Consider the following 13,730-nt stretch of genomic DNA (forward strand, 5'->3'; position numbering starts at 1 on the left):
TTTCACGCCAAAAATCAAAACAGACATCCAGCCTTAACCCCTGCATTTCAACACGTGAACAGTATTTTCTGGGCTGTCAAAGCTGAACAATACCAGCAGTTAATGGTTAACACACTATTCTTTCAAATCCTCATTCTTCTGCTGTTCTAGTTAAGCGTTTAAATTCCACACACCAGTCCTGAAGATCTGCAAGGTGATGTGCCCGCTGTTCCACATTCACTTCCCTAGTGGATGTAGCTTCACGGAACTACAGGAACATGGGACAGAGCCTTCACTGCTGCCAGATTAAGTTACTGCAGCCACTCCATGTAACTTATCATCCTTTTGGTCCAGCTTGTGTCCTGGGATGTCATTTTGTTGTAATTAAGCAGGGTGGGCTTGGACAGGCTCTTGCTTCCATTTGCCAATCTGATAAGCAAAATCATTTCTTCTTTTTACTTTCGTAGAAACTACATTAACCAAACAAAACCCAAGCATAACATACAACCAACTACTAGAAGCATGACCTTACCAAAGCAGGACTAGAGTAATCACCTTTACCACGGGAAGAAAAACTCAGGACATCTGTAAACTTTCCAAGTCAACATTTACTCACAGACTGCGGTCAACAGTTTCGCTGAATTTGCCATCTAGAGAGAGAGTTTTCCTTCCACGCACTTCTCGCCAGCTAATCCAAATGCAGTCACAGGGGAATCTGCCTGATTCAGGATTTCAGATTGCAGTCATACCGTACTTGAGAATCTAAGTGACGTCTTGCTCCTGGGGGAGCAGTATTCTTCCATGCTCACACAGATCCAAGTGCTGATCCAGCAGGGCCTGGCACAACAGATGTTTTTTCATGAGGATGTGGCTTTCATGAAGAAGAGCTTTTAAAAAGAGCTTCTTTATCTGGCCTCTTCCCAAAACAAGAACAGAGATACCACGGTTCAGCATGGACATCATGACCCACAGAGAAAGTAACTGGCAGGAAACCACTTCACTTCTGCGCAGGGCTCCAGGCAGCATCCTCCAGGCTCACAGCACCCTTACTTCCAGCCAGTCTTCTGCTCCCGTATCTCATACCAGGCCACACAGTCAAAAATGACAGCAAGGTCCAAGCAAGCAAGGTCCAAGGTGTCAGCACACCCAGCAGCAGCCCTTCCAGCTATACTGTCACAGACAAATTTGGCAAGATGCTGCTCATGGCCAGGTTTCTCTGTTCAACATCATCTCTGTGCAGCAGAGGTCAATACAACCCCTCGGAGACGCAATAGGAAAGTTCAGAAGTTGAAAGTCCCGTCACCACAACAGCCATGCCTTTGAATTTAACACAAAGGGAATATTCTTTCCTTATTTACTGCAGTATTTTAAGAAGTCTGGGTTTAGTAAAAAAGCACTAATTAAGTAATCAAAGTGAAATGAGCAAAATGCAGTAAAAAACATAGCTTTCTGAAGAACTGTATTGCTCTCTACACTTAATCACAGACATATAAAATGCAAGACACAGCAGTCTTACAAGAAAGTCTTACAAGGGAAACAGGATCACAGAATTAGTGAATAAGCCTTTTGCTGCTCCTCTGTAAAGGACTGAACTTCTACCAAGTCCTGTTTAAATATGATTATTTTGTATCCAGAGAGTCCCCTGAAGGCCCCAGTTCGGGGAACTGACTGTATGACAAGCACTACTCCCATTAAAAGAACAAGTTACTAGCTCTTGTGCTGGCAAAGAAAAGACTGCAAATGTAAACTCTGGAGAGCTCAGAAAACATGAAGTCAGATATATTCATTTTAGAGCATCAGGATTTGTAAACCAATCTCATGATTCTGGGGCAAACCTACCTCTACTTTCCCAAACGCTACATGAGGCAGTACTGCCCACCAACAGGCTGCCAGCTTCTGGGACCCAGCTACCCGTTACCACCTCACCAGCAAAATTAATTTCCAGAGCTCTGAAGCCATTTCTTCCTCCAAATCAGATGAAGCCATTGGATGGATCTGTGCTGATAAAGCCTTTCTCCCTGCTCCTTTTATAAATAAGTTGTACCTTGTCAATTTGTTTCAGTTTTCCTCAAAATTCACAATTATTATGTTGCAGGACATTTGCTGTTCCTGGTGAAACAAACTATCATTTTGATTTCTGTTTCACAGACGGTTCTGCTGAAGTGATGATACGGAAAAACATTTGAGGGAAGAAGGGCTCCACACGTTAGGCAGGGCTAACCTCCAAGACTGCAGTCATACTGACACTTGAAAATATCCACGCTTCACAATGATCGATTCATGCAAGTTGGGAACAGGAGCTGAAGCCCAAGAAGACAGTTGCATTCGTGCATTCTGCCAATTCATTTCTTACCAGCTACAGAGGTAATCAGAAAATAAGAGTTTATCACAGTTCAGACACAGCACTACACCCACTGGAGAAACAGAGGGCTGCTTGCTTGCAGGACCCGGAGATGGGGACTTAACTCCTTACATGTGAATGCAAGTGTATCAACAGATGGGCCTTAAAGATGTACTGAAATGATCCTTTAAAGTGCCACTGCAATTTCAAAACATTCTTTCCAATGGCAAGAGCACACCACATGGGAATGCCTTGATCCAAAAGCCATCGAAAATACTGATAACCTTTTCCTTGACTTTATTGGCCCTTGGATCAGAGCTTTAAAGAAAACAGATAGCGGCTCTTATAATTACTGAGAAAAGAATCCACAGAACCAATGGAAAAAAGTCCCTTTTTAAACCAATTTTTCCATATAAGGAGTATGGAATCTTCCTGTGAAGGGAAATTCCAAAACCAGGACCAAAATAAATACTGAAGTGGGATGCCAAGAAGTAGCAGTACAGGACTGATGTGAAATAGCCCATGAGCAAGTCCTTGAGCTGCAATTTGAAGAAACATAGCAATAAACCTAGGAGGCACATGCTACATCATTTGTTTTTGTTCCTATCCAATAGATGTTTTTATTCCAGTGCTTTTTTGCTTTTTTTCTTTTTTTCCCTGTTGTTTGTGTGTTTTTTTCTGTGGTTGTTTTGCTTTGTTTTTAAAAAGCTTAAAGCAATCTGCATGAGAATTTTACCTTCAGGAAATCTAACAGTTGGCCAGTACCCTGTGATCAGCTTACCTTGTTCAGAGAGAGAGGAAAAGGAGAAAGATGCCGGTAAGACTTGATCAGCAGCCCAGCAGGTCACAGAAACCCACCTTCTGGCAATTCGCAAACACATCACCCGATCAACAGGAAAAGCTACTTCTCCTGCACAAGGATCAGATCCAGCTCCTATTAGACCTGGAATATTTCTAGTGCAAGCACAGTCCCTGCCAAGCAGCCCCGCATCTGCCCTTTGGTACTGCCATTTGGAAGAACGCAGCGGATGTCAGGAGATGGTGTTGACAAGCGCTGATTGCTTAACAGCAACCAAAGCTCTGAACACTGACCCAACTCTGGGAATGCCCTAACCCTGCAGGGAGAAGCTGCACAAATGAGATGTGTGACATGACACTCACAAGTCCGCAAGAGAAAACTGGGTGGGACAGCACATTCCACTAGGAGATAACCAAGTTGTTTTAAATTACAGGATTTATATCTGCTATTGCCAACTAACACAAAGAACACAACAACACAATCAGGCAACTCTGAAGCATGCAGTTTCAGCTACAGTCCCTTTATACAGGCTAAGACACGAGGCCAAATTCAGCGCCCATCAAACTGCTCTGCTAAGCGATTTTTTGTCTTTGTTATTTACATCTGCTTACCACCTCCCTAACTAATCTTCTAAATTAAAGACATGCATTCTCCCTAAAAATGTAATGCACGTAAACTGAATTTTCTAGTGCAACGTACTATTCTGAATGCAACAGGAGTTACTTAAATGCAAAGCACACAATAACCAACTCCTACGTAACCTCATACAGGTTAGCAATGCACGATCATGTCCTCTGGTCACGTATTTAAACCACAGAAATTCATAACCAAATTAACTTTCTTATTAACCTGTCTCATCCTCCAAACTGCATTATCACCACATTACACTGATTTCTAAGCTGAAATGAAGCGATGAGTGAATTGTGTATGCGCCTGGTTAAGAGAACAAGATTCTTCACTGAGTATATTCTCCAGCTAGGTAAGGGAGAGGAGAGCACAGCACTGTGATCGTGTGAACCGTTTCACAACTAAGCGTTACAAAATTCTTTGCCTATCTACGGAGACAGAAGTGACACCGTCAGGTCCAGGACACTGACTACACCAAAGCTGGTCTGATTCAATAAGTCTTCTCCTCTTACTTTTTTCCTACTTGGAAAAAAACTAAAGCCTTCTACAATTGAAGCCTGTTACCATAATACAGCACTACAGGGGACAAAGTTAATATTTTTATGCATGGTTGACTTTCAAGTTTTCTGAATTTTTAAGTGCTTAACCATCAAGCCTTAATGTTCTCTAAGGGAATAACTCCGAGTCCATAGGAGTCTCTACATGGACTGCACTTAACTTTAGATCATAAACCAATTCAAAAAAAAAAACAAACCTAACACCAACTGTCTGGCTGAAGTTTCCTCACGTCTGTTTTCAACAACTGTCTCTGTCAATGCTCTGTCAATATATCACACATCTGATACAACATCACAGACTGCCACGCTGAAAACCTGTTTTTCTGCTGTTCTTGCACAGAATCACAACTCTCAGGCCAACCTAAGTCTTCCAGATGATTTAGTTCATTTTTGTTTAGTTTTCAGGCCTAGTTTAATGCAGGTTTGCCTAGCACAGTTATTCATGTTATTCTACAGCAAGAGCAAAGGTTTTAAACTGCAGTCATAAAACTCATCATTACATACCAGCAACCTAATTAATTTTCTGCAATTAAATCTGCTGGAGCTCTGAAAGAACCTGTTGTATGGAGTGTGAAAGGAAAAAAAATCCTGCACCATGCAACACCTCTTAGTCCAAGTGCTTCCAAGAGTCAGAGTCATGAAACAGAAGTAACACCCTGGGTCCCAATGGAACTGTTCCAGGTTAGAGTGACCAGGGATTAGCCCTGCTCCAAAACAAAACCTGACAAGCTCTCTTTGGGACAGGGTTAGGACAAATAACCTAAGCTTCTTTCCTACACTCACTTCAAAGGCCTCTCTATATATAACTCAAAACAGCTGATCTCCTACTTCTAGCATTACTAAATATTCTCATTTTCTAGCACTTTTCTCCTCAAAAGGCACTCTCTCTTCCTAGCCTACCTAGATCTGCTGTCCCACCAGAATCCTTGGGAGAGAAGTGATGGAAGAGAAACCAAGAATCACAACCGCCTAATGAGCTTGAGCAATACCAAGCTTCATTTTAAATCCCTGATAACGTTGAATGGCTGGAAATTGCATCAACCAGTAGATTACTTCCAGTCGTTTGCCAGAAAGAAGTCCGATTTGGCAAGCTGCAGCTGGATAGACTGGGTTGTTAGAGTGCGTTGGCAGCTCCACAAACAGCACTGAACTCAGATAAGTTTTGGGCCATTTTCAGGTCTTGGTCCTCTTACCACAGAACAGGAAAGGATGACAGAAGAAACAAGCAGAGCATATTGACAGAGCATTAAGCACCCTATTAGGAGACTGTTTCATCCACGGCATTAGACCCTTGTATTAAGCTACTAACAACGAGTTACTTACATAGTAGTTTCTGATTAAAAATAAATAAATCACACTGATTCATCAACTGATGGCCACACAGTGAGTTGCAAATATTTCTACTGCTTGTGTTGGCTCTTCACATAATTGATGCGCCTACTCAGATTTGTCACGTCTGCTAGCAGAAGTCAGCGTGCTGCTGCGTAACCCGCGCGGCGCTGGGGTCTCCAGGATCACTTAGTGCTGCTGATCCCTTGATCAAAAGGAAAAACAAATGAAAGAATGAAAACAGACAGAAAAAGGTGCTGTCGCTGGTAGGAGATACGGAAAAACTCCCGCACAAGAAGTGACTAAACAGCTAAGAATGCTTTATTTTGAGACTAAGGTGGAGGAATAAGAACGTAGTCCTGAAGAGGGCACAAAGACAGCAGCAGAGAAGGAGCAGAGTTTGTTTTATGAGTGCACAGCACGAGGCAGCAGATTTGGGATAAGCCCATCAGTTTTCCCCACACCTTAACCTGCGGCGCGCTGCTGCCAGCTGCCCTGCACAGAGCCGAGGGCGCAGAAAGGAGAGGAATTAACGGGAAGCCCACCGCGGGCTGCTGCGCACAGGGGCGCGGACACTGACGGATGAAGACCCCAAAGCCATACGATATTCCCCGAGCTCCGTGCCCCCCCCCAGCCCCTTCCTGGCGGCGTGAATTGGGGGCAGAGCCCGACAAGGCGCCCCACGCTGGGACACACGGGCAGGGCTGGCCCACGGCAGGAAACCCCCGCGGCGCGCGGTCCCGGCGGGGAAGGGGCTTGCTCTCCTCTCTCCTCTCTCCCCCGGCGCTGCCTCGGGGAGCAGCGACCCCGAGCGCGGCCGCCCCACCTGGCCGGGGCTCGCCCCCCCGGGCCTCGCCTCTCCTCGCCTCACCTCAGGGCGCCGGCGTCCCCCGGCGGCGCAGGTCCCGCGGTGCCGCCGCGGGGCGGAGGAGGCGCAGGGCGCTGCGGGAGGCTGGCACCGCCGCGGCCTCCGGCGCATGGGAGGCGGCGCCCGCTCCGCCGGGAACCTGCCTCGGGTCCCGCGGCCGCGCTCCGGCGTTCCCGGGGCTGAGGGACAGCCCCCGGCCGCCGCGCCGCGCCTCTCTGCCCTGGCTCCCGGCTGCCTCCGGCGCCAACGCCCGCTCCCGGCCGCCACCTGGCGGCTGAGCCGCCCGCGGGGCGCGCCCCGAGCCCAGCCCAGCCGAGCCGAGGCGCGGTGCGGAGCGGAGCGGAGCGGAGCGGAGGGGCCTGGCCGCGCCCCGGGAGCCGCCCGGGGCCTGAGGCAGCGCGGCCGCGGCGCCGACGTGTGGGGGGGCGGGCCCGGCATGGCGGGGCTGGCCCCGGGGCTGAGACCCGAACCGCTGGATACCGCCGAGAGCGGGGATGAGGAGCGGTTGTGGTCACGTTTCAGTCAGCACCTGAAGGGAAAGGTGGTTGTGCCGCTCTGGTGCTGCTTCGTGTTAAGCATACCAAACCTGAAATCCCTCAGGGTACGTTTATTGAACACCGCAGTAAAGCATCCAGCACGAGCTCTGACCTTAGACCCAGACAGGCATCGGCCACGGTTCACTGCAACATTCAGTTTTATGCTTTTTTACGACAAAATCTATTATTCTTGTGCTGGAATGGACCCAGCCAGGTGAACCCATTTGCTTTTAAAACACATTGAAATAGGTTGCTTTTCCTTGGCAACATTTTGGGCTCACTTACCACTTGAACCTAGGCAAACCACTAAAGACAAAGTGCTGACTGTGCTATTCATTGCAAATACATAAATAAATAGATTTTAAAAAATCAATTTCCAAGCCCATGTATAGCAACAGGCACTCAGCAAAAGATCAGCTGTGGAAAATGCACTTTCCCATGCATGTTCACCAGGCACTTGCTGCAGCACAGCACTCCCAAGCATTTTCAGATGCCCCGTGGGCACCGCAGCAGATCTTGGCTGTAGAAAGACAGCTGTAGACAGCTGTATGTTAAAGGTTTGCAGGGCTTGCTCACAGGCAAAGAAAGGCTGTATTATAATGCTACGAAAAGGCTGGTTATGCTACCTCCGAGAGACAGAGGTCTCACCTCTAGTAGGTAAATGGGTCTGGAAACCACAGGCCTAGAGAGAATTCTTCTAGTCCCTCCTGAGCAATGCTGCAGCTTGGTAACAGGTAACCTGTACCTGCGCTTCAAAGCTAGGCTGGAGCCTGCCTGGCAGTACTAGACTGCAGGAAGCAAATGCTGCACTGCTCTGGCCATGATATAATGCAGTACATAAATTATTGACTAACTACTGAGCCAGGTAGCATGTGAGCAAGAGTGGCTCTGGCAGCTTACAGTACTTTAGTTCTAATCTCTGCTACAGATTAGATGTTCCACTTCATCTGCTCCACCAATTACACAACTACTGTTTGTTACAGGGAGAGACACAACTGTGGCCAGATGGACTAGAGGCAAGGGTTTCTTTTCAGGAGCGAAGACCTAAGAACTTAGGTATCAATAAATTAACAAGTAAATTAATTCCACACACTGGGATTGCTCTACTTGAGGCAGTTCCTAACTCTTGATACTGGGGAAAGATTATTTGAACTGCACCGGTCTGAAAATTAGCTACCTAGCTGTATCAGCCCTCGGGGAGGAGGACTCGCTTCTCTATGAAGGGAAGCTGAACTGCAATAGCCTGCACACTGGCAGTTCCAGAGGCCTGCTCTACTGGATGCTAATAGTATCCAGTGGAGTTGGAGTCTGACATTCATAATTTTATTATATTAAAGCACAGGGCACAAGGAGACCTTCTGACAAACCAAGGAACATAGACTCATCACCGTTTTCCCTTCCTCTTGTAGGATGCCTTTATTTTCATTTCCCTTATATCTCTGTTGTTTTCTGTTTGGCTTTCGGAATGATTGTTCCCTCCCAAGAGCTAATGCAGTGTCCTATCTTTCACCCCTCCACCTCCTCCTCCCTTTTTGCCTGATGAACTGCTCAGAAGAGCACACATCGTGTTTTCTCAGCAGTGTAAGAGGAAGTTGTTGTCATGCTGCTGTGGGGGAGAGCAGCAGTTCTTCCCACACCTTATCTGTGCATCAGAGCAGCTGATGCTAAATTTGTTCTTAACAATTGCAGAGCTAGGAGTCTCATTAGACTGCAATGTTATCTGAAGTCTTTCATAGTTTACATAACAAATGCGGCTGTGTACAAAAAATTAATGTGAACACACACACACATTCAGGCTATGTCTCCTATTTTCTTCCAGATGGACCTGAAGGGCATTATGAAATAGCATCATTATTCCTAAAAGAGAGCAAAACATGAATCCTTGGAAGAAAAGAGCATCCACAAGGAGTTTAATTTTTTTTTCCCCTGCAGTAATCCACAAAGGAAATGCTTCTTTAAAGCTTTAATCTATTATCACAAGATGTAGAAAATAATGCATTTGATGAAAATGTAGGAGAAATCCAAATCACCAAGCAAAGAAAGATCTGGGTGAGGACAGGAATGAACTTATTTGATCATTTGTTCAGTATGTGGTGATCAAACCACATCTTGTCTCCCAGTGCATAGGCAAAGATAGCCACCAGCTCCACTTACCCAGCAAGCTGCAAAGGTTTGCGATGCAAGGGATATTGGAGTATTTTTTACTTTCAACGCTGCAAAACTTCCCTGCTCAGGAGACAGTTCTCTGGCCAGCTGCCACTGTAAAAGAATAGGAAAATATTTCAGTTGGTTTAATTACCTAGTGCTACTTTGCAAATTCAGACAGATTACAGCATAAAATGACAAAACTGGCAGGCAGATAATAGGGCAGAGCAAGGGTCTCCATCCTGTAGAACTCAGCTGCCTCTTGCTAGTCAAGAAGAAAAATCTTGCACTAATAACGGGAATGACTGTGCATAAAATTCCCCATTTAGATGAGGAAGGAGAGAACTTGAGAAAGATCAGATTGTAGCAGAGCAGGAAGTAACATTTCCCTTCCTTGCCTCATTTCAGCCATGTATTTGTTTCAATACTTCTTTCTGTGAGCCACTGATTGTTGCAGTGAGCTCTTTCTGCTTCATTTCCTTCTCTTTGTGAGAGCAGGTGTCAAACACCGCAGAGTTAGAGATTTGCTACCTGGTATATGGAAGACAACGGCACATTTGCAACAGGTCCAGCACAGGTCAGTGGTGCAGTTAAGGCATGGAAAGTACCTATTACACAAGCTTTAGATTCTGAGACAGAAGGGGGGAGGAAGGGAAGCAACCAGCAACAGGAAAGAAAGAAAACAAACACGTACAAAATAATAATAATAATAATAATAATAATAATAATAATAATAATAATAATAATAATAATAATACAAAATAAAGAAAACAAACATGTACAAAATAAGAAGAAGAAGAAGAAGAAGAAAATAAATAATAAAATTATTATTATTATTATAAAATACATGGAGACATCACCTACCTGGTGACCTGGAGAAAAACAGTGTAAGTTTACAAAATTCTCTCTCCACCCCTAGATCAGTTTCTCTTTAAGTAGGAGCACTTAAAAGAGTACATGACACCAAAGGAATAGTAACTCAGTTGCATATTAGCTACGACAAACAGCAGTAATTTTGTAATTCACACCCAGAAACTATGTTTAGAAAAGCCTCCATTTTATGTCCCCTATCTGTTCCTTTCCCCAATAACAGGAGGTCCTCCTGCCTGTCAGATCCTTCTCTGAGAACAGAGATGCACAGAAAATGTAAAGCTTTTCAGCTGGTCTGTCACGCTACAGAAACAGGAGAACAGAGCTGAGTTACATTTATTTTACTTCACCTGAGGGGATGAGTTCCAGGAATGGCACTTCCCTGTGAGCTGCAGCTCTGCTGGGCTGCAGTCGGACTGACTCACTCAAGGAAAACTCCATGAGAGCACAGCAGAGCAAGTTCACTTTCTAGCCATACAAAAAAAGGACTTCCTGCTTCCTCCTCGACACCTTTTGGTCATACCAGAGGACTTCTCCATGTTCTGGGTAAGCACCAGCTACACAGACCATATCACTTGCTCTTACTACTGTGCTACGTATAAATAACTCAGCACAGTTTTCTTACGGGAACTTACTCACTAGCTTTTTCTTTTGCCAAACACCATCTTTTGTCCCTTCGAGCTAGTCATACAGAGTTTGTGTCAAATAACCTGTCTACACACGTTTCCTGCTTAAGCCTTCCTTTTAGAACACCTTCCTCAGAGCAGGAAACACAAGCAGAAGGATACATGGATTTAGGTGAAGCAATAAGCGTTTAGAAAACATGAGAATCATTCAACCAAGTGGCCTTTTCTGTTTGTATTCCTTATCTTCATCTAATTGTAAGACTGTAGACCTACAGCACACAGCACATGCTGTTCTACATTTATTTCCCTTTGTTGTTTCTCAGCTGTACAATTTAAGCTTTCTTTTACTGTATCTGTAACTATAATACATTCTAACATTTACACATGGAGAGAGACTTGGCACAACACTGGGTGCAGTCTGTCTGCTGTCAGAGGAGCACTCTCCAAGTGAGCCTACCCTCTTCAGGAGCTGGGAAAGCTGCATTGCTTTTTTTACAGCTTCGCTTCCTCTGAGAACAGCTGTGCACAGCTCTAGGGCTATTGATAACTGTGAAATAACTGCAGGATTAGGCCGCAGTGTTGGGGCAGCATTAGAAACCTGCTCCTAACTGACTAGAGATCCCACAGTAAGTGGGCGCAGAGGGGGCCCAAGCAACAAAGAAACAGAGCAGCAAGGAAGCAAGAAGCCCCTGGGCTAGGCAGCTGTGCCCACAGGCACTTAATAAAGCCATGGAGAAGAAGTTAGAGCCCAGGCCTTGGGCCTTAGAAGTAATCACAGATTTTGGCATCCTTCACAAGCTAGAAGCTGCAGATGTCTGCTCACCACCAATCTTTGCCAAAGACATCTTTGTTTCCTCTATATGCAAAGGGAGAGTTACAAAGACCCGAGGATAAGATTCAAAGCATCCTGCGTGCTAAGCAAAAAGCAGCAACAAAGGAAATACTGAGCAGAAAAGTGGTTGTAAACTCCCAGCTCCCTCAAGATGCTCTTAAATCAGGCCTCTGCTGGTGGGAAGGTACAGACAGCCCTGCTTGCAGTGCACACATGTAGTCGTGCTGGCCACAGTGGGCAGCAAATGGCTTGAAGCTTCCAGAGAAGCTCTGCAGGCAAGATACCCACCTCTGGTAAGCACCACGGAGACGGTTGCGGCAGAATCCATGCACCAGTCCTCCTTGTTCTGCTCCTCGTCACCCACCACAAGTTTGTGCTCTTCTCTGTGCTGCAGCTCTACAACTGAGCCTTCTGGCTCGTGTGAGAATATCTGAATGACAGCGAGGAAGTGGCTCTCCAGCATGAGTTTTGACCCTTCTGGGTAGAGAATGCGAGACACACTGTCCGGGCAAGTCTCTGGCACATTGGCTGCCTCTGTGAAGTTATTTGCTGATTCAGAGGTGTGAAAATTCTACAAAATGCTGCGGAGGCAATGGCACTGCTTGTGGTACTGAAACAGCATGGACTCCTCCTGGGTCGATATGACTTCATAAATATTGACTTTGGATAAAGCTTCTGACACAATTTTGGTGTTGGGCTTTGTTTTATTTTATTTTTTTCCTCTCCTTTTTCCTTCCAAGTGGGTTCCCAGAGCTAATTTGCTTAAGGCAACATACATGACACAAGAATAAGCCCTTTGAACAGTGATGCAAGTGCTTGGTCATGAAATGAAAAAAGGCAGGCCTATTGTTAGTTGGGATTTCATGCTTTGTTTGATTTACTCTGGATTCTTTGTCACCTCACTGCTATTCTTGCCAAAACATCTCAGAGGGCTATTGATTAAGGGCCAAAATACCGTTTTCAAGGCTCTTCTGACTTTTACGCTTATCAGTTGTTGTTTTCTCCCCCCTCCATAGAAGCAATAGGCTTTTACCCATCAATCTTTTTACTCAGTAAATCATCTAAGCAACAACTAGCCACATTCTAGGCCCAAATCTTTTCTCATTTGCAGCAGCATGAAAATTAAAGCAATGTAACTTCCTTCAGTGAAATGATTGCTATGCAGTTATTAGGTGTAGCATACTCCAGAAAGGTATTGCTTTCCTCCCTGTGACATGAATATAATTGTCTTAGTGTGCTAGTACATGTGTTCACAGCCACAACAGGCCCAACCAACACTAACACACGCTTCACCCAGTGGATGCACAGGAAAGCCCTGATCCAGTGCAAAAGTGATAGGAAGTTACAGGTGAAGACAAGTACACCAAAGAACTGTTTTCTTGCTTTAGAGGGAAAGTTGGGCACTTTTTCCCCTAGAAAAGCACTTCAGAATTGCCTTAGTGTTGAACACGCCTAGATGTTTTGCTGAATCAGGCACAAATTTCTACTCCTTTATTCTCAACAGAGCAGGGCTAAACCATGAGAAGAGGGCAGGCAATAACTACAATAACTACATCTGAGAAGAGACTAAATGCAAAATAAGGAACGTAGCTGTGCTCTTCTTTGGCAAGGGCCAAGGTAGTGTGGTAGGCTCCAGCAGTATTTCCAGGAATGCAAGAGTCAAGGATTTAATATTCAATTTGTACTCATTATTCCTTGCCCCTGCATTTCAGTGCACATTACTGCACTTATGTCAGACACACACACACTCCCCAAACTGAACTTGCCTTTCCATTTTGGAATAGAGGCTGTTTCCATGCAGCTTTTATCCACAACATTACCCACTTTTTGGATTTACTGATTAAAGTTATCTGAAAACCACTGCTGCTGAGAAAAGATTTAGTATCCATACCCAAACACTCACTGAATGTCTAACCTGGAGATCAATATCCATGGATTCAGGTTGTGTGATGAGACACTTGAATACAAGTCACTGGCAAGAGCACTCCTGTCATCATTTTTTGTCGTGCTGTCAGCTGGCAACTTGATGCAAAATAGTTTAATATGTGTATCAGCAATTCAGTCAGGATATTAATTTGAAGCAGAAGAGAGTTGTTTACAAAAAATAAATAAAAGGCTTATGGATGATGTAAGTGCTGAGCTATGGGCTTTCTTCCCCATGCAGTGAACATGCCTAGATGTTTTTCCCCTGATTCATGAAAACAGTTGGACCATAAGCAAC

At 45.1% G+C, this 13,730-nt stretch overlaps 1 protein-coding gene across 1 annotated transcript in view; it reads right to left on the reverse strand.

The window, feature by feature from the left end:
* Positions 1-6,541, reverse strand: part of THSD4 (thrombospondin type 1 domain containing 4) — a 288,225-nt gene extending 281,684 nt beyond the window's left edge. Inside the window, exon 1 of the mRNA XM_032195197.1 lies at positions 6,504-6,541. The gene's annotated coding sequence lies outside the window, so the exon portion shown is untranslated. The remainder of the gene's footprint in view (positions 1-6,503) is intronic.
* Positions 6,542-13,730: the final 7,189 nt, after the last annotated feature.

The sequence above is a fragment of the Aythya fuligula genome, chromosome 11, assembly GCF_009819795.1.
Source record: "Aythya fuligula isolate bAytFul2 chromosome 11, bAytFul2.pri, whole genome shotgun sequence".
Taxonomy (NCBI): Eukaryota; Metazoa; Chordata; class Aves; order Anseriformes; family Anatidae; genus Aythya; species Aythya fuligula.